The sequence below is a fragment of the Camelus dromedarius genome, chromosome 6, assembly GCF_036321535.1.
Source record: "Camelus dromedarius isolate mCamDro1 chromosome 6, mCamDro1.pat, whole genome shotgun sequence".
NCBI classification, from domain to species: Eukaryota; Metazoa; Chordata; class Mammalia; order Artiodactyla; family Camelidae; genus Camelus; species Camelus dromedarius.
Genome location: NC_087441.1, coordinates 16,755,391 through 16,782,120, shown reverse-complemented (window position 1 = coordinate 16,782,120; position 26,730 = coordinate 16,755,391). Strand labels below are relative to the sequence as shown.

At 36.4% G+C, this 26,730-nt stretch overlaps 1 long non-coding RNA gene across 3 annotated transcripts in view; it reads right to left on the bottom strand.

Annotated features, from left to right (window-relative positions):
- LOC105092078 (uncharacterized) overlaps positions 1-26,730 on the bottom strand; it is a 330,628-nt gene that overhangs the window by 120,636 nt on the left and 183,262 nt on the right. For 2 of the 3 annotated variants that reach the window (XR_010381220.1, XR_010381222.1), the window contains exon 4: positions 22,462-22,564. The exons of the other annotated variant lie outside the window; for it this stretch is intronic. This is a non-coding gene — a long non-coding RNA (uncharacterized LOC105092078). The remainder of the gene's footprint in view (positions 1-22,461; positions 22,565-26,730) is intronic. 3 annotated transcript variants of the gene reach the window in all.

Sequence of the window (26,730 nt, the reverse complement as noted above, 5' to 3'; positions counted from 1 at the left end):
AATCCTCTTAGCCTCAATTTCCTCATTGCAAGATGAACATAATAATATAGGTCAACAAATGCTAATCTGCACTGCAACTTCCAACATGTTCTTGGAACCAAATGATTGTTCACACATTTAGCACAAGCTAATTTGCAGCAAACTCTGACTGAACTGAGGTAAGGCAATTCATAATCTTTATTTTATCCCACATATGAGGCAGTTACTTACAGGGTGCTGCCTCAGATCCCACTGGGGGTGGCACCAATTAAATATATGTTGTATGCGTCATTTAGCTGGTCTGAAATTTGAAAGTTCTGAATTCAAAAACTTAGGTTAGCCTAAGTGTTTTGGATAATGACTGTGAACCTGTATCAGCTCTTTGTGCGGAGTCAATGAGATGCTGCATGAGATCACATCATAGAGTGGGGGTACCTGGTGAATACTCACTGGAAAATGGGCTTTCCTAGAACCCTGGAAATTGAGAACAGAGATTCAGTTCCAGACCCTGATATTGCTTGCTCCCTGGTGGAAAGATGACACCTCACAGACACTGAGTTGAGTTCAAAAGGCTATACTAGTTCTTTCAAAAAATGATGTAAACCCTGAATATTAAAGGTGAGTGGCAAGGTGAGAATGAACATTTGTCCTCTTTGTGTGGACAGTGCCACAGGCAGATATGGGTTCCTGTTGGATTTTGGGGGAAGCCAGGGAAGCTCTATGCTGAGATATGCTGTGTACACTCCTATGCTGTGTGGCCGCCTCCCTTCTGATTAGGTTTGCATCCTTGGCTAATTACATTTGGAGTTTAATCTAACCTTGCAGTATGTGTGTTGGGAGTGGGTCTCTTCCTATCAATCTGTAACCTGGCTGAAGCACTGCAGTTCTCAGGAAACACTGATTATTAATGTCATCTCCATCATCATCGTTGCCTAACGGCAACAGACGTTTTTCAAAATTGAAGCTTTCCTAGAAGTCAATTGATTTACAGTATAATCTTTGAGCAATTGCAAACGAAGACTAACATTTCACTGTAATTATGACTAAAAGCTTGATGGAAGAAAGTGGAAACGTCATCCCAGCCTGGGGTGGGATGTGAACTATATTAGCAGAACACGAATGATGAAGACACATCTAGACTGGACCACAACAGAGACAATTCCTTTAATGGTAAATGACTAAGGATTTTTACCAATTTCCAATAAGAATCGGAAGTTAATTTTAAAGCCTGCTTTATACTCTTCAGAGTTCCCTGTTTTTAATTTAATTTTTAATTTAATGCTTAAATTAACTTGCAAGAACAGTATAGAGTTGTTATTCCTCAGGATGGGTTTAGTCATGCTCTCTTCTCTCTCTTTTTTTTTTTTTTTTTGGCTACACATTGTCTTCATAGTATTAGATGACTAATTTGATTGGGGGCCCCATTTGTTAACTTCAGTCAGATTCCAGTGCTCAGAATGGGCAAAACAGATCAGAGCCACCCTCAACAGTAAACTTGTATCGGGGGAATTACCTGTCAAAATGGCCCGATGACCTGATATAAACACCCCTCAGACTTGCTGATATTAATAATGAGTTTGTGTACCTACCAGAATCATCTAACAAAATGGACAATGGAGCAGATCACTGGACTTACTGTGCTTCAGTTTCATTTATAAAATTAGGAAATTACACTAGAATATTTTTTTCAGTTTTTTTCTTTTTGCAGAACTCTTTCCTTAAAGTATTATTTTTTTAATAGGACACCCAAAATATGACATAAAAATAGAGACATTCTGTTTGAAGTAGGAGTTGAACCGCCAAGTCCCCCTTTACCTCTAGGTTGCCTGCCCCTTTCCAATGTCTTTACAAAGCACTTAAAGCTCCAAGGGATCTTATGAGACTCAGTGGGGCAATAGCTCCTAAGAAAGAATCCTTTCCACTCTAGCACTCCCTAGATCCACAAATCCATGAGATTCTAATAGTTACTATTTACTACGTGTCTAATGTACAAGGCCTGTAGTAGCATTTATTCACGGTATCTTACATAAGCTTTAGAAAGACCTTACAAGGTAAGGATTATTTATCCCCTTATACAGATTAAGGAACTGAGGCTGTAGAGTTTAAATAACTTTCTTGAAGTCACACAGCCAGTAAGTGAGACTCTAGAATTCAAGCTCAGTTCAACTGACCCCAAAGCCCATATGCTAACCAGCACGTCTATCAGGGAATCCGAAAGAGAAGAAAACAGCTTGGTGAATAAACTGCTGGAAAGAGTCTGCCTGAAACTCATCTTAAAAGGACCTGCGCTTCACAGTGGTTTCCTTTCCACTTTATACAACTGTTTTTTTGTTTTGTTCTATTTTGTTTTGTTTCTTTTCCTCTCCTCTCCTCTCTCCAAACCACCTGTCTAGGTCTCTAGAAATTTATGACAAAAAACATGATGACAGACAGCTGCCCAGTTTCACCACTTACACCCTAGGAATCCAGACAGCAAGTGCCCAGGGCACTTCTCAGGGGCAGTTGCCCATCTCAGGACCATTCCACCATGGACCCATTTAAGGGGGCAGGATAAGGGCATAAAACGGCTGTTCCTGCTGCAACTGGACAGCAGTCCTCAGAGAAGAGAGGTGGGAACAAAATGTTAGAAGGTGGGTCTGTTTCACAGAAACATGGTCCTGACTGGATTTGAAAAAGATGGCCCTTATTTCTGTTTTCTCATTAAAATACCTAACTATTGACTACCTGCTTTGTTCATACTTTGTGAATATGCAAAAATCTAGAAGACCAAGATTGTGGTTTTATCTAGGGTTTTCCATTCACTACTTGTACAGATTACTACATGGACAAATGACTTCTGTCCTAGTTCAGTTTATTGTTTGTTTGATTGTTTTTGTTTTTGTTTCTGTTTTGTTGTTGTTGTTGTCATTGTTGTTATATTAAATAAAAGGATTATCTCTAAAGAGTTCTTGATTACTCACATTTTCTGGGTTAGCAGAGCTGTCCAGAAAATATTTGTAATGTCAAATATAAATCCAAGAATCTGGGAGATCTAAGCATAAGTACTAATAATTTTCATATGTAGTTGCTTGGGATTTTACATTTGGTCCTCTCTCTAGTTCTTCAGGATGGTGGTCTAGATGTCATTATGTCATTCCTCTTCTGTGCAAAGAGGAAACATATCAAGAGGTTGAAGAACTTGTTCATAATCACACAAGTGACATCATGACTTGAACTCAGGTCTCCTGATTTAGAGTCAACATGCTGTAGTCATTTGGAATAATTTTCAAATTAGCCATCAAAAAGTCATAATTTTAGCCATTGCCATTTCTCTGTTATTAGCTCCTAGTTCTAAGTAGATAAATACATAATGAATGCTCTAGAGCTTTGAGTGCCACCTTTCCTAAAGCAGTTGACCTGGCATTTCCGAGTGGTGAGATCAGTGTTGTCACCTGTAGAATTGCAGCCTACCTTATTCTGGAAAATCAGTGTACAGCTGGAGAACTTCTAGGTCTGATATGTTTGACAGTCCCTAATGGGAATCCGTGAACACCTTATCAAGGTGGTTGTGCTTTATAAACCTGGGGTGAAAAGAAATACAAAAAATCCTCACAAATTAGGTAATGCATCTTGTTTGTAATTTGCTGTTTTCTTACTCCCAGTTCATCCCTTGTGTCTGAACCAACAATCTATCTCCTTCTAAACAAGGCTATTTAGTCAGCATACCCTGTGAGATTGTGCCTTGTATAACAAATCCTTTGCTCAAAATGGTTCTAATACTGCAATATTTTCAGCTTTGAGGGAGAGAATTAGCCATAGTTAGAAAAGGCATTTCGATAATTCATTTTCAATCATTTTCATGTCAGTAACCACATGTGTACCTAAATCAGTTTTGGATCAGACCTTAAGTAGGATCATCAGGAAAGAATATCTAGACAATGAAATAATGGAATAAATATAACCATAGCCCTTTTACTTCTTCCTTCTTAATTCTGAATGCTGCTTTTGTCCTTATCAATGCATACTAAAATAGCATTATTAAAAGAGATTACTGACCTCCTAACCATCCAAACCAATGGCCCCTTTATCTTTGAATTCTACATAGCATCTGACTCTAGTAATCATCCTCTCCTTAAAATATCCTCCTTCTTTGAGTTTGGAGATATGAAGCTATTGCATTATTTTCACCTCTCTGAAAGTCCTGAGAGTTTTATTCTCTTGCTCCCAATGTTCATTATTTTCTTCCTTTTCTCTCTATTTACCTCTTACCTCAGATGTCACATCTAGTTTCAAATATCATTATAGGGAAGACCTCCAACTACGAGTAACTGTAAATTTCTTAGCAGAAAGAAGTGGAACAAGGGGAAGAAGAGACATGGGCACTGCTAGTCATTCGCCGGGAAGAGAATCATGTGTTTCCAGTCTAGATTTACAATTATGAACTGTTCAAATTTTCATCCTTGTTTGTAAAGCTAACAGTGATCCTCTTTTGCTTTTGGAGTTTGGGCAAGTTTCTTGAATCCTCTTTATATAAACTTTGCCTCTTTATTTCTCTTTTTTTAAAACATAGTGGCCTGTATTATCTGGATTTGATGTCTACATTTATTAATATGAGAGTTATTGGATTTTTAATATTAACTCATTTATTCTATGTCATGCTACATAGAAATAGGTCATGCACAAACAAAATTTAAGCAAGAAGAGCTTACAAAAACTAAATGTTACCCTATGTGAAAAATGTTAAAGTGAAATTGTTTATGGCAGTTTTATGGGTATCCTCCCCAAATCTTCATTTGCCTAAAGATTCTTCTTTTTATATAAATTGAAACTTCCATGCTAATTTTGAGGGAGAGAGTACGGAAAGGAACATGGGTCCCTGAGTCAAGTTCACAGGTTCATATGGACGTCCCACAACCTCCTAGTTCAATGTCAATTTCTGTAGTTCTGAAACAGAATTATTATAAATGCCTGTTAGAATTCTTGGAAGGATTAGAAGTGATGAAGTAAAATGCATAGAATACAGTAATATCATATTTATAAGTCTAATAGTCACTCTTAATATAGTATAGTATAGCACAATGTCTTCATAGTGGAGGAGGTCGACCAGGAGGCTTAAAGAAATCTAAATGAAATGAAGGAAATCAGACTGTGATTCAACCAAAATAGGGAGCCAAGTTCCAAACAGATCAAGATATCCTGCACTATCTTCTATTCAGTAAACAAATTACAACTATTACTTGTTTTCTTATTTGTGTAATAAAAGAAAGAGCTAAACAATATGGCAAAATCCAAGTCAGTTTAAAAACTTCAGTATGTGTGACAAGAAAAGTCAAGAATTTAAGGGCTGCCTGGATAGTTTATTGCTCTACACAAGGATGTCAAATAGGCTTTTGTATACTTGCTTACTTGCATTATTGGATTATTTGATCTTAGCCTAATGGAGTATGCCATTAGCCTATGAAATATTGAAAAGAATTTAAAGGCTGGATATGAGCACAGGGTGGTCAAGAGAATCTGACCAATGAGCCTTATCAGGTTTAGCTGCAGGAAGGGAGAGGTCAGGTGCTCTGTATCTGCAATCCCCAGTAGTCTGTGGGTATTGGACTGCATTTCATAGCTATATGGGTAGGGGATTTTTTTCCAAGTCTCTCTGAAACAAACTTTGATATAAATGCTTTTTGCCCTCACAAGCCTTAGCAGACTCAAATCTTCATGCTGTGAAAGAATGTTTCCCCTGCTTCAGAAATCAGTGACTGCAAACAGCAGAGGGAACTTGAACTGCTCCATACTGGAGTCAAGCTTAAGGAAAAGAGAAAAGAAAATACTTTGTTCCATGAGGATGAACAAGAAAATCCTACCAATGATCTTCGACTAAGTAGTTTTAGGAAAATGCTCTATTTGCTTCCCTGAGCCAATTGAATCATGATGCTCCTTGTACCCTGGGAACATATCAACTTCAATTAGGAAAAAAAAAAAAAGGAATAACTGAGCAGAACGTTTGATCAATTAACGCTTTATGTTAACCATATCTGTAGAAGGATAGGCCTGAAAAAGTAAGCCTATAACAAAAGCTACAAAACAACAAACGTACTTTAGATTATTCCTAGAAAGTCTTGGGTACATCTCCTGGAAAATGATCAAAGAAATAACGACTCTATTTATCAGCTTTCAATTATCCAGAAGTTGTTTATCGCATTTGTGGATGGTTCACATCTCTGTTCTACTTCTGCTCTCTCTGGCTGAATGCCTTTTGGCTATTATAGTGTCCATGTGCACTTTCATGAGAGATGGGCAGGGAGAGACGTTAGCAAGCGTACAAATTAAAAGACCCATAAAAGTGAGAGAATAGCAAGCCCTTTGGCTAAATGAGGCTTATGTATTACCTGTAGATCTACAACTTCCATGCTTTTCCTGAAATCATACTATGATATCCTGCCAGATCAGGGCTTTGTATTATCAGCATTCAATAAATATTAGTAGAAAGAACGTATAGCATAGTGATAAAGAGCCCAGGGGAGAGAGCTGGGTTACCTGTGTTTACATTCTATCTCTAAACTTAAGTTGAACGACTATTTACTTGACCTCTCTGTGCCTTAGTTTCCTTATCTGAAAGTAGCGTTGTGATAGATTGTATTGCTATCCAAATATGTGTCAAAGGGGCAAAATCTGGAGATGAGAATAGACCAAGGGAGAGAGACTAATTAAATTTCTGCCATTTTCACAGCTCCCTACCAACAGCAACAAGGGCAGCTACCCGTGGTGCAGAAAACATATACATCTTCCCAAACCACAAGTCCGTAGACCACGTGACATTCCTCCCACGCACTTCTCATTAATGTGATTAGTTCAACATGAAAAAGGTGAATCCATAATTGATGCACATGCTTCCTGGCAGGAAAGGATAATCTCTACCTTATTATTCATTGAGAAAAGCTTCACAGAATTGTATCAAATTGCCCAGCTGTGACAACAAGAGACTCAACTTTCTACCATCCTCAGGCTACTGAATCCCTAAAGTTTGGAATATCTGATGTATGATAAGGCTAAATTTGTCCAACTTATGTTTTATAAGAAGGAATTGAATAATCCTCTGGGAAGTAAACAGTCAACCCCAAAATGAAACAACACTGTTCGGGGGCATGGAGGTTCAAACTTACAATAAACCTGTGTTACTCAAATAAAATAGGGAGAGTGGCAAAACTATGCATAAAAGGTATTTAAAAATGAGAAAATAAATATTGCATGCCAAAGCTAGACTTAAAAGATTCATTCCAAATTTTTTAGGGTGAAAATGGTTTACACTCTCAGGAAAATTCAAGAAAACACAGACTTGTAAAACAATAAATAACAGATAAGAAAAGATCACTGTCTAAATAGGATAAATAGCATAATTAAAGAACTTTTAAAGAAGAATTTCAAGAAAAAGATGAGCAAATGATCTCTCTTTAAAACCATCAAAACAGCAAAATGTGTAAATACAGAAAAGTTCATGCCCAATGAAACTAGGAAATAGCTACAATGAAAATTTTAACAAAACTGGGAAAGAGCACAAAATCCAGTGCATCATACTTCTAACTCTTAGAAAAACAGCAGAATGGAGGAGAAAAGGAACTACATTGTCATTTGTGTTGCTACTCAACAAAGTTAACTGAGCTGAGTAAGTCAACACCAAATGCCAATGAGGGGATCTGAATGTACAACGGCTTCCCTCTAGGACACTCCAGTCTCCTTCTCAGCAGAGGACATGCTCACTGCAGTAGGGGCTCTGGGTTTTAGACTGACCCAACCAGAATCTTCAGGAATGGGGTCTAGGAATCTGCTTTAACAGCAATAAAGGAGCTTCAGAGCAGAGGAATCCAAAGATTGTGCTAAATAACATTATAATTCTGATATTTATATATGTATATAATTATATATAAAATGCTAAAATATGTTTATATCTGTTTTATGACAAAATACTATAGATAGATCTAAATACAAGCAAGTGTGTATATGTGTGTGTATACATATATATATGTGTAAATATTAGTAAATACTAAAAGGTACACATAATTCAGATCAGTTTTCTTGGCCTAAGTTCAATAGCCTAGCAAATAATAACATAAGTAAAATTGAAATATAAAGGAAAAAAACCCAACCTTTTGAAAATGTAAAAACTCCCTCTCAGAAAATTTATAATTGAAATAATAAATCAGTTCATATTATGGAATAATTATACAATAATAATAATGAAAAAATTTCAAAACTAAGACCTATAGTCAAAGTTGTACATAAAGGAAAATTATAGTCAAAACTATACATAGAGAAAAATTTATAGCCTTAAACACATCACTAAACACATCACATTAAATTAAACAAAGAATTTGGTTCAAATTAGTACACATACAGTAAAAGAAAACCCTCAAGGAAATTAAAATGAAGGAATGAATAAAGGTGAAACAAGAAATTAATTTACAGGAGGGGAAAAGTTATTTTAAAAAACATACTGTTAGCTAATCATCAGGAAAAAAAAAACACAATATACATTAAGATATTAAAAAGAATATAATAAAATATACAGAGAAAAAAATAAAAGTGAATAGTGATTTTTATCCAGCTCTGAAAATAAAATAGTAACCATGAAAGAAACTGACAGTTTACTAGAAAAATATATATTATCAAAAGAAATCCCCAAAATATAGAAAATCTTTACAGACTAAAGACAATAAATGAAATAAAATTAGTCCCCCAAATGACACTATTCATAGGAAATCTTTGCAAACCTTTTTAAATAATTTTTATGTTATTTAAATGTTTTCAGATCACGGAGAGAAAGATAAAATCTTCCTATTATTTTTTTCAAAGTCAGAACAAGACATATAACCTGACAAAGATAACATACTCATATACACAAAACAAAAAATGGCTTACTAATAAATAATAGTTGCTTATTTGAAAGAAAATTAAGTTGTATTTCTATCCACATTATAAACACATAAAAATTCCAAATGGATTAAAAATTTAGATGTACTTGAAAACCACAAAACTAGTGGTAGTAATTATAAAAAATATTTTATAGTGTTAAGAAAAGGATTTATAAGTATGCACAAAACCTAGGGACCATATTGAAAGATAAAAGATTTTTTAAAAAACAAAAATGGAGTTTCTATGGCAAAGATACATTAATAAAGAAAAAGGCAAATAAACTGGAGAACATACACACATTGTACAAAAAGCAAAAAGATCAGTACCCTAGAGGTCAGATCCAGCTTGCCCTATGTGTTTGTAAAAAAGAGTTTAGTGGAACACAGTTATGTCCATTTGTTTATATATTGTCTATAGGTGCTTTTGAGCTACTTCTGTGGGGTGTAATTTGCAGATCTCTGCTCTAATGCTAAGACCAGGGGTGATTCTCACTTTCTTGTCCATATCTTTGTTTTGAATAAATTTTATAATTTAAAAAAATTATAAAAAGTTATAGTTAATTATTTTTAAAAAATCTAATTAGACATATTGTCTATACTCATACAAATTCAAAACCTTGTTTGATTTCAATTTAAAAAAATAAAATAAATGAACATTCAACTCAAGTAGTTAGAAAAAGAATAATTAAAACACATATGCTAACACCATGCACTAAAAAACCAATGAATGAACAGAGGAATCAAAAAAGAAATTTAAAAAATACCTTGAGATAAATGAAAATGAAAATAAAACTTTCCATAACCCATAAGATGTAACAAAAGCAGTTCTAAGAGCGAAGTTCATAGCAATACAAGCCTACCTCAGGAAAAAAGAAAAATCTTAGATAAACAGTCTAATTTTCAACCTAAAGGAAGTAGAAAAGAAGAATAAGCAAAGCCCAAAGTTAGTAGAAGGAAGAAAATAATAAAGATCAGAGATGAAATAGAGACTAAAAGAATAAATAAATAATGATCAATGAAACTAAAAACTGGTTCTTTGACCAGATAAAGAAAAATGGTAAACCTTTAGAAAGACTTATGAAGAAGAAAAAAAAGAGTTGTGGCCCAAATAAATGAACAATGAAAAGGAGAATTATTACCAATATCACAGAAATACAAAAAATCATGAGACTACTAAGAACAATTTCCCACCAATAAATTGGACTACCTAGAAGAAATAAATAATTCTTAGAAACATATAAACTTTCAAGACTGAATCACAAAGAAATAGAAAATCTGAACAGACCAATTACTAATAAGGAGATTGAATCAGCAATCAAAAACTCCCAACAAATAAAAGTCCAGGACCAAATGGCTTCACTGGTGAATTTTCCCAAACGTTCAAAGAAGAATTAATAACAATCCTTCTCAAACTTTTCCAAAAAATAAAAGAGGAAGGAGCACTTTCAAACTCATTTTACGAGTCCAGCATTTCCCTGATATCAACCAAATATATTACAAAAAAAGAAAATTCATAAATAAAAGTCCTGATGAACATAGATGCAAGAAACCTCAACAAAATGTTGACAAACACAATTCAGCAACACAATAAAAGGATCATAAACCATGACCAAGTGGGATTTATTCCAGGGATACAAGGATGGTTCAACATCCACAAATCAGTCAATGTGATATACCACATCAACAAAGTGAAAGATAAAAATTACATGATCATCTCAAAAAATGCATAAAAAGCATTTGACAAAATTCAGTATCTACTTATGATTAAAATAAAAAAACTTAACAGAACATGCCTCCACATATTAAAGGCCATAGCTAATACTATACTCGACAGTGAAAAGCTGAAGGTTTTTTCTCTAAGATGAGGAACAAGACAAGGATGCCCACTCCTGCCACACAGTATTGGGAGTGTTAGACACAACAATCTTAAATGGGAAAAAAAAAAGTAATCCAAATTGGAAAAGAAGAAGTAAAATTGTCATTATTTGCAGGTTACACAATACTATACAAAGAAAACTCTAAAGATGTCACCAAAATACTGTTAGAATTAATCAATGAATTCAGTAAATTTCCAGGACACAAATTAATACACAGAAATCTATAACATTTCTATACATTAAAAATGAACTATCAAAAGGAGGCATTAAGAAAACAATCTAATTTATAATTGCTTCAAAAAGCATAAAATACCTAGGAATTAACCGAGGTGAAAGGGCGATACTCTGAAAACTCTAAGATATTGATGAAAGGAACTGAAGACAATTCAAACAGATGAAATTATACACCGTGCTAACGGAATGGAAGAATAAATATTGTTAAAATACCCATATTACTCAAAGCAATCTATAGATTCAATGCAGTCCCTATAAAAAATACCCATGGCATTTTTCACAGAACTAGAACAAAAAATCCTAAAATTTACATGGAACCACAAAAGATCACAAGTAGCCAAAGAAACATTGAGGAACAACAACAAAGCTGGAGGTTTCATGCTCCCTGATTTCAAACTTTACTACAGAACTATTGTAATCAAACTGTATGGTACTGGTACAAAAACAGACACACAGATCAATGGAACAGAATAGAGATCCAGAAGTAAACTGAAGCATATATGGTCAATTAATCTACAGCAAAGGAGGCAAGAATATACAATAGGGAAAAGACAGTCTCTTCAATTAATGGTCTTAGGAAAACTGGACAGCTACAATCAAAGGAATGAAACTAGACAATTTTTTACACCATATGCAAGAAATGAATTCAAAATGGATTAAAGACTTAAATGTAAGACCTGAAACCGTGAAACTCCTAGAAGAAAATCTGGGTTATTCACTCTCTGATGTCAGACTTAGCAATATATATATATATATTTGGATCTGTCCCCTCAGGCAAGGAAAAAAAAAAGATAAATAAAAAGGACTAAATGAAAATAAAAAAGGTTTTCACACGGAAGAAAACCATCAGCAAAATAAAAAGACAGCCTACTGAATGGGCTGAATGAATGTACAAATGATGTTTGATAAGGGAGTAATAGCCAAAATATACCAAAAAAAAAATTCATACAACCCAATGTAAAAAAAAAATTGAGTTTTAAAATGGGCAGAGGACCTGAATAGACATTTTTCCAAAGAAGGCATACAGCTGGCCAAGAAGCATGTGAAAAAAATGCTCAACATCACTAATCATCAAGGAAATGTAAATCAATACCACAAAGCGATATCATCTCACCACCTATTAGGATTGCTACTGTCAAGAAGACAAGAAATAACAAGTGTTGGCAAGTATGTAGAGAAAAATGAAACTTAGTGCACTGTTGGTGGGAATGTAAATTGATACAGCCACTATAGAACCAGTATGGAGTTTCCTCAAAGAAGGAAAAATAAAGCTACTATATGATACAGCAAGTCCACTTTTGGGTATTTATCCAAAGAAATGGAAACACTAATTCAAAAATATATATGCTCTCCAAGGCTCATAGCAGCATTATCTAAAATTTAGCCAAGATATGGAAACAACTAAGTGTCTATTGATAGACAAATGGATAAAGAAGATGTGGTATATTTATATAAGGAATATTAAACAAGAATGAAATCTTGCTATTTGCAACAACAAGGGTGGACCTAGAGAGTATTCAGCCAAGTGAAATAAGTCAGACAGAAAGATAAATATTCTGTTATCACCTATATGTAGAATCTAAAAAAATTACACACACAAAAAAAACAAAAACAAAAACATAACAAACAAACAGAACAGAACAGAAACAGACTCACAGATCCAGGGAACAAGCTGATGGTTGCCAGAGGGAAAACAATGAGGAATATGGGAGAAACAGGTAAAGGGGATTAAGGGGTACAAACCTGCAGTTATAAAATAAATGAGTCATGGGCATGTAATGTACAGCATAGGAAATATAGTCAACAATATTGTAATAACTTTGTATGGCAACAGATGGTAACTAGACTTATTGTGGTGATCATATTGTAATGTACAAAATTACTGAATCAATATGCCATACACTTGAAACTAATATAATATTGTGAGTCAATTATACTTTGATCAAAAAAACACACACACACACAAAGAAGTCAGCAGGAAGAAACTAATAAAAATAAAGAACAAAATGGAGAATTAAACATAGAAAAACCATAGGTTTAACTAGTATACATAAGTATTAAAATATGAGGATGATGACATGACTCACCATATCCTGAGGTTCTTCTGAAAAAGCTCTAAAGTATTCTTACTCCTCAAATCTCCAAGATTTTTCTTTCTTCCATTTTTACAAAACATCAAATTTTGCTTAGAAATAATACAACACGCTCCTAAAATGTATTCTTATTTCAAAATGGATAAAGTGCTATCCCTTAGGGCTCTCCTGTAGCTCAGTCTAGTGGGGAAGGCAGACCTGTACAGAGAAATGCAGCTTTACGGTAGTCGGCATACGGTAATGGAGTTAAGGAAACAATAATAATAATTTATTGCTTTTTTTTCCCCAATTGCAGAAAGACAATTTACTCTGCTCAAGACAATTTATTGTACAACAAGCTTTAGCAGAGAAAAACAAAAACTGAGACGATATGATTTGAGTCACAGTTGTGTATTAATATTGTAAACCTTAAACAAATTGCTTAATCTCTTGTGCCTCTGCTACCTCATCTCAGAAACCAGGGGAATGACTATACTCACAGTACTGAGCTCACAGGTCGTGAGGTTCAAATGAGATAACGTTCCTGAAAACCCTTTTAAATGTGCTATGTGCAAAAGTTATTTTCATGAACACAATTAGCATCGAAGTGTAAACGATGGTGAATTTCACCAGTATATTTAAATTTCACACTTCTTCCACTGCTCTTGAAAATACTTTCGTATGTGAATAGTGCACAAAGGATTTTGATTCACAAATTTAATGGCTACACTCTATCTTAAAGCCATAGTTATGCCCCCAAATTAGTTAAGATCAGAATGTAGTCCAGAGTGTCAGGTTCTCCGTAGTCTAAATATTGAGGCTCTTTAGAATACATTGTGCTTACTCTTTCAGACTCTACTCATTATTTAGACATTCTTGTTAATCATGTAATTACAGTGTAATTACAATTACAAAACAATAGGTCTCCAAAGTGACCTCAGGTAAACAGATTCTGCTTACCCACAGTTCTCTGTTACAGGATGCATGCTCACACTCACACACCTTTTGAATGTTGACACTGTCCCTAAGCTTTGAGTGATATGCTTACTAAGAGTGGATGTCTATTCCCAAACTCTTTATGTTGGTTATACTGCTAATTATAAGTATGTAATTTAATTTATTATTGAATAAACTAAAAACGTAAGTGGGAAAAATAAAATTGTTTCCATCAATGTGAGGTTGAGTGGTTTGGAAAGATTTGAAAATAGGTAACTCATTTAAAAATTCACTATCAGATGAGTTGTGGACAAGACAATTGTACAAGCTTGAGGGGAAAGAAGATAAAAAATTCAAAAAGATTCTGAACTGGAATTGTGTCAGAAGTGTCTACCTTCTTATTCTACTTTCAAGAATACAGAAGTATAGAATCGTGCATTATACTTGTGGTTAATATAATAAAATAACTCAGAAGTTTATCAATGGACACAAAGAATAATAGGCCAAAGGACAGGCCTATCTCAGAAGATTGTTGAGTGAATGTACACTTCATGTTTTAAAAGTTAACATATTTAAGGTATATACATAATCATTTTTGATTCTCTCCTTTGACTTTTAAAAATTAATTATGCATATTAAAATATTAGTTTGAAACTGGAGTTATTTCAAAACGAGAACATATATTATAAGAACACTCATGATTATTTTTAAATTCCATTAAATAAATAAATATGAATTAATCCCCAACTCAGTCTTAGATAAAATAATAGACACTGCAGGGAACAGAAAGATGAGTAAAGCTAAGTATTTGCTTTCAAGGCCTTGGAAAATCACAGACTCCTTACATATGAGAAAGTTCTCAGACCCCTATGCGCCCCCTGTAGAACTGTAAACAAAGATGAAGAGAGAGCATTTTGGTTTACCACTCACTGCTGTAAGGATTGAAGTCACAGCCTGCTGCAGTCGCTGAGCAGCAGTTCACTCTGAGAGGAAAATAAGACAGTAACAAGATGAGGCCCTCTCTGCTTTGGACAAGCATCCCCTTTAGACAGTTAGATGTATGTCTCAGGAAGGATTTGAATGAACCCAGACTCTTACATCTTCCCATACACAGAAAAGCACTAAGATCATTAACTTGAGATACCTCTTCTTTGTGACCAGCAATACTCTTACCAAGATTACCAAGATTACTTGACAGCATGTGTTCCCTAGCCAAGAACATCACATATAAACTGGCTTCTCCTTCTGTCTCTTCAGAACAGCTTCCTCAGAGCTACTAAGTGGCTGTCTCCTGGGCTTTAGTCCTCAGTAAGGCCCTGAATAAAACTTAATTCACAACTCTTACATTGTCCTTTTTTCTTTCAGTTGACATCCCTGAAGCTGTGCAGATCATGATTCACATAACCATTTAGAGTGGCCTGACGGTTATAATGTGGTCAAAACTAAATGCATCCTTGATTTGGTGAACCAATCAGACACAGGAACTAAAAATACCTGATGTTTTAGGGTCCATTTTGTATGTCAGCCACATTAACCATTTTTATTGATAGAAATTGTTACTACATTCCTACCACTGTCTAGGTAGGGACAGGCAGAAAATACAGTGATTAACAAGATCTCCAAATTATTTTCAAAGTGCAATGGAAGGTCCTTGAAGGATTTTAAGGTTAATGACATAATCCAATTAATATTTTAAGATTATAAGAAGAAGAAAGGGTTAGAATGGGGAGAAAAAAGACAATCAGAAATGATGTAGATATGTTCTGTTATCTCCAGGTTTTTGAAATTGTTTTATCATATTTAAGATGTGGTGAGCAAGTCTCAACTTCCTTATCCTAGATTCTAAGCTCCTTGTTATCAGGAATTACAAATCTCACTGCTTGATAATATATGTCCAGAAATTTCTAGAATTATCTTCATTTAAAAATTTGTCCCAAAATTCCTACATACGTAAGGAACATGCCAGGAATTTGAATAAATTGGCCACCAAATGGCATCTCACCACCTCTTGCTCCCAGAAGCAACAAAACCCTTCCTCATTTTGGCTCAGAATATACGACCTCTGCACTCAGGAAACCTAACACACAGTAAGTTTAACTCATCACATATTCTTAAAACTACTTTCAGGTAACTTTTAAAAATGTGAGAAGACTGAAAAAAAAAAAAAAGATATCAATTCCTTTGTCATTTTCAGCTACTTCCTAAAACTAGATACACTTGCTATTTATCTTTTTTTTTTCTTTTATTTTGGACTCACCAGCCAATTTCCAAGGCAATTTGAATTCACTTTTTGTGAAAGAGTCTTCAGGAAAATATTCTGTCAAGGGCTTTGGGACAATCAAGATAAATGACACTCCTACATTTCTCTCATGCTAATCACTCCTTTATGAATCTGCGGAAAAGAATGCATCCCTCTGTGCTGGGCTCCCTTTATATGATCCTAGTGCTGCTGCCTTCAAGTGCTCTCTGTCCTGTGCATTATCGCTTCATTCTCTATTGAGCTGCCTCTCCACGTGAGTCTATTCTCAGAGCAGTTCTGCTTGGGATTTTGGATATCAGAGATTAAAATTTTGTAAGAATGAAATAATCCATCTTTTATGGAATACCCCTCACTGTCATCACCCAAATTTTGATATTTTTCTATTTCTCCACTAGAAATTTATATCTGTAAAAAAAATACATATAATGGACTTTGGGAAATTTGAAGTTACCCATTGGAATACCTTCTCTTTGTTGTCAATATTTTCCAAAACTCACACAAATAATGTGAAAGAAAAGAAATATTAGACTGCAATCATTGCATGGTAAAACTATCAAAGAATAGGTTTTTAAACTTTCTCTAAAGTAGGAAGGAATCATAAATGAGATAAAAAATGTGATTGATAACTCAATGTGAGAGATGTGGTAGGAAAAATGCCAGACTGGGAGCTGAACTTTGGTTTTTCCACTTTTTTGTATCTGCTAGAACTTCAGATAATCAGGATTTGTTGTAAAAATATATATGGAAAAGAGGACTAAGGGAATCTTTGCTAATCCAGTAACATACATTCTGGATCTCAAAGGAGAGGAATAGAGTTTGAGAATTAGAAGTTGATTTAGGGTCCAAAGTTGTTTTACTACCAAATTAACTTGTCATTCTTTAGTTAGACAATCTCTTCCCAATACTGTGACTCAGCTCCTCTCTTTAGCTCTACTGATGGATTTCTTTTATTTTCTGCTTAGTCATGACATCTGTGCTTTGAACTTGAATGTACTCACAACCTCTGTGTACTTCCAGTCTCTCGCAACCACTGCCACATTATCATCTCTGACTTCTGTATCTTTTCCAGCATCAGCCTTCATTACCAACTGGAACACCCTTTTTGTATTTTCCATTCAAATCCTCCAAGGAGGAGAATCTGATGAGTGTTATTTAGTTACAGTCATTTTGTCTGGGTAACGTTCATGCCAGATTTCTCATGGACTGCTCCTAGCCAATAGGTGGATCCAAACTACAGGAGTCAATTTCTTGGCCCGAACTTAAACAACTGCTGCTGGTGGGACACAATCACATGGTAATTATCTGTGGCATGTTATCCTTGGAGCCATCTATCAGTACCTTTTTTTTTTTTTTTTGATTACTACTGTGGTGTTAGGTGTTATTCTAGTTGTTGAGGAAACAGTAGTGACTGAGACCGACCAAGAATATAACAAGATTCTGGCAGGAATAAAAATTTACCCCAGGTGGTACAAATTAAATGGTTTTAATGCAAAAGCTGCTTAGATATGTGAGGAAATATTTAGGGAATAGACAGGAAAGTTGAGGCATCCCAAGACCAGCAACAGTGAGAAGCCACTACCACATCTAATGTTGAATGGGCAAAGGGGACATAGTGTTAAACCAAGGAGACTTTAAGACGTGGAGGAAAAGCTGCCTGGAAGAAGCTACAGTCACAAGGGATACAGACACACCCAAAGACAAGGAAATTATAGGAAGAAGTTCCTTAATCTCTCTCTCTTCTCACACTCTAGTTTACCAGGACTTCCCATTGGCCAAATCTAACTGGAAATATGAGAGCAAACAAGTCAAGGTGATACAGTCTTCAGCACAGTGCAGAGCCAAGAGTTATAGAAAATGGATAGGAGGGAATCAAATGGAAATTAACTGGTTCATGGACCTTACCATCAAGTGGAGTAAACAGATTAAAAAATTAAACTAAAATAATTAAAATATGAAACAGTAAAATTTGATTAAAAAATAAGTGCAAAGGGGGTAAAGAAGATAGAAAGTGACTTTCAAGGAGAAAGGGATCATTTAGAATAATAGAAGATATAGCACATGCTGACAGGTTTTTTTTTTTTGTCACTTTAATAAACAGGTAAAGTGTACTTGCCTTGGACTTTTTTATTTTGGAATATTTGATATGTGAAAGGAATGTATGTGACATATACAAGTTATGAACATAAAAAATTAAGCAAACACTCATGAACCACCACTAATTAAAAAAGAAAGTCTTATCCACACCATTGACATTTCTTTGTCCTCCATCATCTTTTCTCCTTTCTCACTCTACATCGTTAGAACTCACTAGCCTGAGTTTTAGTTTTTCATCACACACTTTTCTTTTAATACATGTTAGTTTTGCTTATGTTTTTAAATTTATGAAACTGAAAGCTTATTTTCATTCTTTTGAGTCTTGCTTTTTTCACTCAGTAATGTTTTTTAATATTCATTCATTGTGCTCCATATTGTAGTTCAACTTTGTTGTTGAATAGATGTCTCATTATACAAATATTGTTTCATTTGTTCAACCATTTCCCTAAGACATGGTGTCATCGCCATTTTGTTGCTGATACTGGTGCAAATATTCTTGTATCTCTCTTTTGGATGTATAAGCAGGTACTTCTTTATGATACGATACAGGCAGGGATAGAACTGGTGTATTATGGAGACTGTGCATGTTAAAACTTTACAAAATGGTACCAACTTGTTTTCCCTACTCGTTGTATCTGTGTATACTCCCACCAGCAACATTTAAGAGTTACTCTTGATTCATGTACTCTCTGTCATGAGGTGCTATGGGTTAAATGTTTGTGTCCTCCCAAAACCCATGTGTTGAAATCTTAGTCCCCAAGATGATGCTTACAAGCAACCCTGAATTATGATTGTAGACAACATTGCTATGATAAGCTATTGAGATGGACACTAGGCCTAACAGCTACTAAGACTTACTAGAAAGTCATTATATTAAAAGCAGTATAATATGAATACAAAAATAGGCAAATTGACCTATAGGCCAGGATAGCTGTGAGATAGACTCATATTTGAGATTTATTACACAATAAAGATGGCACAAGTCAGACTGTTTAGTAAGAGATGATTGGAAAACTGCTCGTTATGGAGAAAAATCCCTATCTATCATCACCTACAAGAATGGAATCCAGATATATTAAAGAAATAAACCAAAGTGAATCATAAAGGCAGGAGATAATGTACCCTAGGGTTAGGAAGAACTTCTTAAACAAAATTCTGAAAGCATCATTGATGGTTTTAATCACATCAAATTATGAATTCCTGTGAATCAAGTTAACATAAAGATGTTGCAGAGATATGACATCTGCCATGTCTAAAACCACAAGGAAATTATTATCTATAAAAGAAAGAAACTCATATATTTGAAAAAAGCACAGGAATCCCAAATTTTAAAAATGAGTAAAGGATGTTTGAGTCAATTCAGAGCCAAAGGAACCCAAATCACTAGTGACTGGTGCCCAAAATCACTAGTAATCAGAGGAACGCAATTTAAGTATTGAGTGAAAAAAATAGAAACCCTACATCATCTATTTAAATTAAAACGCCATGAAATAATTCATGGCTTACACTAATACTTTAGAAAAAAAGAATATAAATCAAATATACATTGGAGAATTGTGAGTGAGGAGTGGACCAGAGGACTTGCGAAGAGCAGTGATCACCAGATGACCAGAACTGCAGAGGATTACTAAGGAACTCTTTGCTCATTAAAAAAAAAAAACAAAAAAAAAACTATAGCACAGGGAACTATATTCAATATCTTCTAGTACCTTTTGGTGAAAAAGAATATGAAAATGAATATATGTATGTTCCAATATCACTGAAGTATTGTGCTGTACACCAGAAATTGACACATTGTAAACTGACTATATTTCGATAAAAAATTTAAATTTAAATTTTAAAAAACCAAAGCAAAACAGTAGTGCACAGATGAAATCATACTGTGTCATCTTAAATTCCCAGTTCCATCTTGGGAGTCCTGTCCACAGGACACCACCGTCTAAGCTCTTTGCTTCCCTGTGGATGTCTTGCTTCCCCAGAGCCCTGATCAACCTTCTGTAGGCTCAGGATCAAATGGCTCTTTATCTAGTTTTCCAACCATTTATATTCTTATAGTATACAGCAGGGAAATAAACAAGTGATTTTTTTTCTAATAATTGAAGTTTTAACCCAAAATTTTCCCTTTATTTTCTTGTATCCTTGTCTCCACTCATTCCCGCAGCAGAATTCATTGCCTCAGGGAAGGGATAATACAGCAGAGAAGCAGAGAAAATCTTTCTGGTGTTAAAAGCGAAACTATGAAGGATGTAACTTCTAGGCCATAAAACATTATCTTTGGAAAAGCAGATAAAGAGCAGGCCGGCTTGTCCTCAGACTACATAAAAGTGGTCAGGACTGCGGGGAGTGAGAAGAGTCAGTCACAGCAGAAGCGGAGTCTAGGTGATGGGGGGGTTCCTGAGCTCTGTGTCCTGGGGAACGGTCACCCAGAGGGAACTGGGAATCAAAATCACGCAGAACTGGGCCCTACCCCCAGGGGAGAGCTTGGAGCCAGCAAGATCCCTGTCCATCCTGTCTGTCCTGTCCGTCCTGTCCGTCTGCCTGGCTCCCCAGCGTGGTACCAGCACAGGCCTGAGGTCACCTCCCGGAGCATCTTGGAATGATGCAGGAATAGCTTTGTGCCACAGAGCAGAGACAGCTGTTCTGAGAACCCTTTGTAAGAATGTGGTAGACACAGCAGGGGCCCAGGGTCAGACAGGAATAGGGACCCCTCCATTTGAGTCTATGTGGATGAAGAGTGATTTCAAGGAAAGGCCTTCTCCATCCCTCCTTAATTCTCTGCCCTAGAATGTAGACATCAGCCCACAGAAAGGGAGGGGCACTCCACTAAGCCCATGGGTCCTCAATGTGGGGCTCTCTTGCCCCCCAGCAGGTATTCAGCAATGTCTAGAGACAAGTTTTGTCATCACAAGTGGGAAGTGCTACTGGTGCCTGATGGGCAGAGGTCAGAGATGCTGCTGAACCTTCTACAGGGTACAGAACAGGCCCTCGAAACAAAGAATTATGCAGCCCCAAATGCCAGCAGCGTCAAGGTTGAGAAACACTTCCCCAAAACTGAGATTAGGTTTTGACCACATGGCACAATAAAAGATTTATAATTTATAATGTAATTGTTCATTTAAATAAAGAAAATTACTCCTAGTTCATGGATTACAACGTGCAACCACTTGTTTATACAAGAAAATATATTCTTCCTCTAACATAAAATAATCAACAATGATCGGTTCTGCACTTAATGAAACGGTTTCGAAGGGGGGAAGAAAAACTTAAGTAGCTCTTAAGGGCCCCCCACACAAGAAGGAAAGTGAATCAGAGGCATGAAGACAGATGCTGGAAACTTAACAATATCGGAAGCAAACGAGAGGAGGAAAGTTGGGGGAGGAAAAGTACATGCAGGTAAGTCATCCATGGAGCAAAAACCAGAGAACAATTGCTCCTAACCAAGGACAAGGAGGATCATGAGAGTTTTTAAAAGAGATGAGATGGGTTTTCTTCCAGACACGACACTAAAAATTTACTAAGAAGGTGGCATGAGAACCCCAGGCCACCAACACGCCAGGAAGAATATCAGCAAAGGGAAAAATTGGAAGGGCTTTCAAACATAGCAGGGATGAAGGCAAAAGCCAGAAACAATGAAGGGAGAAAAAGAAGGGGAAAGGAGAAGGGAGGGAAGGAGGGAGAGAAGAGAGGAGCAGGGGAGGGAGGGAGAGAAATCTGGAAACAATGGCACTGGGTAATAAGTAAACCAGTCTTATGTTGATGACATGCCAAAGCGTTTCATTTTTATGCAAAAGCAAATAACTGTGAAGTATCCCCAACATAAACACTGATTAAAAGAGATTAAATGTCTTGGGATGAAATGTCATAATATTACACAGTGTCAGTTTGTGGTGTTCTCAAAATGTTAATGACCTCCAGCTTCAGCTGCTTCCATTACCAGCAATCTCAAGGGAGAGCAGCCTCAGCTGCGGGGCTCCCAGGAGGCGCCCAGAACCTCGTCCCATCTCCTCGCCGTTAATAGATAAAATTTCACTGAAAATGACTCGGTGACACTTGGCCATAATTCAGAAGGGACCACATTTTTTAAAAAGACTTTTTCTTTTATCAGAAAGTACTTGGGTTTATCTTACCATTTCAATAATGTTCCAGACCCGATTCAGTCAGTCTTCAATACTCTTTGGAATAATAGTTTTCTATTCTCTAACAGTGACATTTCCCCAGCAACGGTAGCATCTGCAGAAAATTTGGGAAGTGAGAGTTCATCATTTTACAAACTAATTCTGGGAAAAAGCGTGGGTCAAGATGTATGTATAACTATTTCACCAGGACTGATCCCAGGATTCTTCATGAAGTGTTCCAGTGTATTCTGAGTGGCCATGCCCCCTCATTTCCTCTAATAAAAATCATTAGTACTTCCGATCTCCACAATTATTTTTGCCTCCAAGTCAAATAAAATAGGCTAACACCTGTGGTCACTTTATAGATTAGTCATTCTCTCCTTCCTATATTACTGACCCAGTTTCTCTCACACAGCCGGGACACGTGCCTTCCCATCTAACTGGTGACATTTTTGAACACATGGACCTCAATGGGTATATATTTGTTGCCTGGTAATACGTATGCCTTCCACAGAACATAAGTGCATCCAGACATTTATGGTTGGTGCAATTTTGTCTGCATTTATTCAACAAATGTTCATTGAGTTTTTATTAAGCATAAGCTCTCTAATCAGTCCCTTCTGTCAATGAATTTCTAACATCTCAGGTGAGGGCAGAAGTGACAGAAAGCATAATAGGAGACAGGATAGAGAAGGGACACTTCTAGGGTCCAATGACAGCGCTTAGTAATTAACACAATGAAGAGAAGTCTTTCAGCTGGAGATTTCTGGGAAAACCACAAGGCAAGAGGGTTACACAAAACGGCCCTTGTAAATTCTGATAGAATGTTGGCTGAGATACATTGAACAAAACATTCTATCTGCCCTGTCTGAGTAAAGTAGCCACTAGCCACATGTGGCTATTTAAATCAAAGTTACGTAAACTGAAATGATATTTAAAATTCAATCACAGTAGCCTTACTTCAAGTGCTCAATAGCCACATGTCACTAGTGGCTACCATATTGGAAAGTGGAGAAGAACATGTCCATCACTTCAAAAACTCCTTTGGACAGCTCTATTTTAAGTTGGAGAAATGGGATAATCATGAGAAACTACAGGTGTTTTACAGGTGTTTGGAAACCAGCAAACATCCCACATCTGCTGGCCCATAGTGTGAGACTAAAACAGTAGCAGAAGATAAGACTGGAAAGGGAAGCTGAAGTAAAATTTTAGTGAGTCTTGACTCATGTTGAATCAGGGATTTGTTTGGTGCAGAGAACTGAGACTTAGAATAATTAATTTTTGGTAATGTGTAAAATGATGACCTGGAAAAGCAAATGGTCAAGGAGGTCCTCAACCCTGGCTGCACATTGGAATCACCTGGGGAGATTTTTAAAACCCCAATTCCCAGACCATACCCCTGAAGAAATGAATCAGAATCACTGGGTGTGAGACTCAGACATCAGTAGCTTTTAAATCTTCCCAGGGGACTCCGGTGTGCAAAGGGATGTAGGGACAGCCGCTATTCTTATATGCACAGCATCACCTCTCACGTCTGTCAGCAATAACCTCTGTTCTTTTATGAACTTCCCTTTATCATTTCTATCCAATCTTGGTGGAGTTGTGATTCATAACAAGCTGATACCCTGGTCACTAGAGGTGGCCTTGGAACCAAATCTGGGCAAATCACAATACCCTAGTAATGCTGGCTGTGGTGATTAGCCCAGATTTAGACTACAGTCCAAGTCAGGCAAGTAAGAACCTGTTCTGGGGTTTTACATACATACTTCTGGCCAGAAAGGCCCTCTCTTCCATCCAGGAGGTCACTACCCTGGGATGATGTTGTCCTGAAAATCTCTGTGAATGTGTTCCCTCCTATGCTCCATTACTCCACTGCAAGGTGGGGAGCCACCCACACAAGAAAACTGCAAAATTCACAGATCCAAATATAACTACAAGCTCCCTTCTGAATCTGTTTAAAGGGTTGGTCGGGATTGGGGATTGTGGCCAGTTCTTGATCTCTTTCCTCCTTGAAAGCACAACCAACGACCTACCCAGCTATGTTGCCCAGCCATTCCCAGGTATGAACTAGGAGGGGCTTTCGATGTTGTGTGTTGATCATGTACCGCTGAAGGCCAGTGAAGCAGGAAAGTATCAAAAGCAGTGAACGTAACTGGTTAGAAGAGCAGGGTGGATGGCGATTAGATCTACTCACTGGAAGGGAAAATAAGGCTTTTGATGAAAACAGACAATACCTGGTTGTGCAGGCATTCTTTCCACCCCTGCAATCCTTCCTCTGCTGAACTGCAATGTTTCCTGTCATTTTTACATGAGGACCTGACCTTTACCTCACACCACCTCAGGCATTTTATGTAACTTAACTCAGGCAATTTTCAGATGCCAGTCTCTATAGGATGTGCTCTGTATTTTAAAGAAATTTTACAATATATTTCCATCTATAGCATTTTAAAATGTAGGCTTCTATGACATATGATGAAGGGAAATCTCTTCCCTGGCGGGAGGTTGTTCAAGATGCCCTTTATAAGTCCTTTCCCAGTTCTAATAGTGAATTTAATACATTATAGTGAATATTCAAAAGGTGTGCATGATGTGTGAATGTAAAAAAAAAAAGAAAAAAAAGACTGAAAGGCTAAAATGTGAGAGTCTAAAGATCAAAAGTAGAGAATGGAGAGAATGTGGGAATTTTGTTTTACTGTTTCCATGATTAAAAAAAATAAATTATTTTTAACTTTTACGTAAGTCCTTTGGGATTTCAACAACAATATTTATGGAAAGAAAATTCAAGAGACCTTCGGCATTTGAGGAATTCAGCTGTCTCAGTATTCACTGTGTCAATCACACAATGATGCTTGGTTTTTACCAAGCCTTGTGGGGTCCAAATCAGCCGGCAGAGGTGAAGGGAAGATGCACATTGTGGACAGTAACAGGCTGCTGGATCATGAAGCTCTCATGCATTCTCCCAGAGCAGGCTAGTTTTGACAAAGCCACAGGGATTTAGATACTCTCCTGGTGAGAATATATTTCCATTCTATAAATTCCTTCATAAAAAAAAGAAGAATCCTACCGCTAAACCTGTGCACTACAAACCTTCTTTTTAAAATAGACAGATGTCCAATATAAAATCAGATAAAAGATCCTACAAGTGGGAGGGGAAAGTGGGGTCCTTTGAGTTCTTTCTACTCCCTCCATAACCCCAGAGATCCCAGTGAGCAAGTTTTGAAAACTACTATACCAAATTCTTCCCTTCACTGGTTGCCAAGTAGGGCACCCCCTGGAGTTGTGCAACATAGCAGACCTGCCTGAAAAGCCTGAAAGAACAATTAATTTATTAGAACTAGGGAGTTTTTGTATCTTCCAGAGTTTCCTAAAAAAATGCAAATGTTCCTGGGAAGAAACACCTCAAGTAATCACAGGGGATTATTTTATCAATTCAATTTGCAGCTTGGAATCTTGGCTGACAGCAAAGCCCTGTAGGATTGGGCACAGATAAAGAACTGAAACAATGTAACCAAGGAAAAATGTCTTTACTTCCTGAGGTTATACAGGAACCACCTAACAGGCTATTAATAGTTTTTAAATAAAGATAATTATAAAATGGCTAACATTGGAATGTATCCTGAATGCCAGATACTCTTCCAAGTCTCTATTTATGTTGTAGCTCATTTTATATATTCCATTATCCCTTTATGTATTAACTCACATTTGTATTCCTTACAACAACTACATAATGACAGTACAATCTTTATACCCATATTATGGATGAGGAAACTGAGGCACAGAGAAGTTAAGATCGCACAGCTAACGAGAGGCAGAGCCAAGACTCAAATCTGCACAATCTGACTCTATGGCCTGTGGTAACCTCACACAATGGTTCACCTTCCAGAAGTGGATGATTATTTCAGCTCACTCCAGCACTTTCAAAGGGTGGCCTCTTCTGAATTTTAACTCTCTAATCTCTGTGATTGTCTTGAGTTTGACGGATTACCCAAGAGGAAACAAGAAGGATGAATTTCCAGTAAGCTACATGCTTATTGAGATGGGAAGTGTCTTCTAGTTTTGTGCTAAATTTCCAACTAACTGAAAAGGGATTTCACTTAACTGAGGCCCGGTGTTCTCAGGTCTGCCATGCACTCCAGCAAGGACTGTGCTGCACAACTCAGGAAAATGATGCACATAGAGTTTGACTGAACATCATCTTCTAGAGCTGAACTGTGAAAATTGGTGACCCTAGGAGTTTGGCCTTTGCCCCTATAATTTAAGCACTCCTATTTTCTTTTAGGA